Raw genomic sequence first — 1,141 nt, 5'->3', positions numbered from 1 at the left:
AGGAGGAGGAGAAGAAGAAGAAGAAGAAGAAGAAGAAGAAGAAGAAGAAGAAGAAGAAGAAGAAGAAGAAGAAGAAGAAGAAGAAGAAGAAGAGGAAGAAAAGAAAAGAAAAGAAAAGAAAGAAAGAAAGAAAGAAAGAAAGAAAGAAAGAAAGAAAGAAAGAAAGAAAGAAAGAAAGAAAAGCAGTAATTTAAAACTACACTGCATTCACCATTAAATGTTAATGTAACTTAGCCATTAATAAAAACCAGTTCATTTTATCCCTGTGACTAGGGTTTTGGGAATCCACCAATGCAATCATTTTAAAAAGAGCTTTGGGAACTGTATACTGCATTCATAAGGTAGGAGGGCAGCACTAGTGACAGGCGCAATGTCCACCAGCAGGAGCTTCCATGTCGGCACAGTGTAAGGCTCCGAGTCGCTCGCTCGGATGTGCTTTTCCCTAGGTTTTGTGCATGTTTGGTCTTTATAAAAGATCTCAGACCATACTATTTTAAACACTATAGATAAATGATCCTGCCTCTTCCTTGCCATCATAACGAACCTCCTTTTGGGTGGCAACGGAGTGGCCAAAGGACATTTCTGGAACCTGGCTAACAGGAGGCCGAGGTAGAGAGACATTCAGTATGCGTTTTGAGACTTTATATGCAAAGCATGCAGTCAGTTCCATAAATAGAGAAATTATGGTCGGCAGTCTGAAATAAGCGAGAGAGAGAGAGAGAGAGAGAGAGAGAGAGAGAGAGAGAGAGAGAGAGAGCTGTGCAATCTTATTTATATACAGACTCTAAAAGTGAAGACATAAAACACGTAGAAACAAAATCGAATGATGGCTCAAGGGCAGTGAGAAGGAGAAGGGAAAGTGGGAGATGGAGGTCAAAAGAGGATGAACAAGTCTAGATGTCAAACACAAAGCACAGGGCACCACAGTTCACAGTGTCACCTTGCAAACTGAAGTCCCTAGGGGAAAAGACTACAGCCACTCTTACTACAAAACAGGACAGACAGGTTCACTCCTCTGACTATGGTACCTCTTTCTCTACAGAGGTACATCATGTTGGGCGGTAAATCTTACAAATACACAATTTTTACTGAAAAGAATATATATATATATATATATATATATATATATATATATATATAT

General features: G+C 39.2%; 1 protein-coding gene across 7 annotated transcripts in view; it reads right to left on the bottom strand.

Annotated features, from left to right (window-relative positions):
- The window catches only part of Cblb (Cbl proto-oncogene B), a 173,506-nt gene that overhangs the window by 158,301 nt on the left and 14,064 nt on the right, over nucleotides 1-1,141 (bottom strand). The window lies entirely within an intron of this gene.

This window comes from Mus pahari, chromosome 12 (genome assembly GCF_900095145.1).
Source record: "Mus pahari chromosome 12, PAHARI_EIJ_v1.1, whole genome shotgun sequence".
Classification (NCBI taxonomy): domain Eukaryota; kingdom Metazoa; phylum Chordata; class Mammalia; order Rodentia; family Muridae; genus Mus; species Mus pahari.
This window is presented reverse-complemented; position numbering and strand designations above follow the sequence as displayed.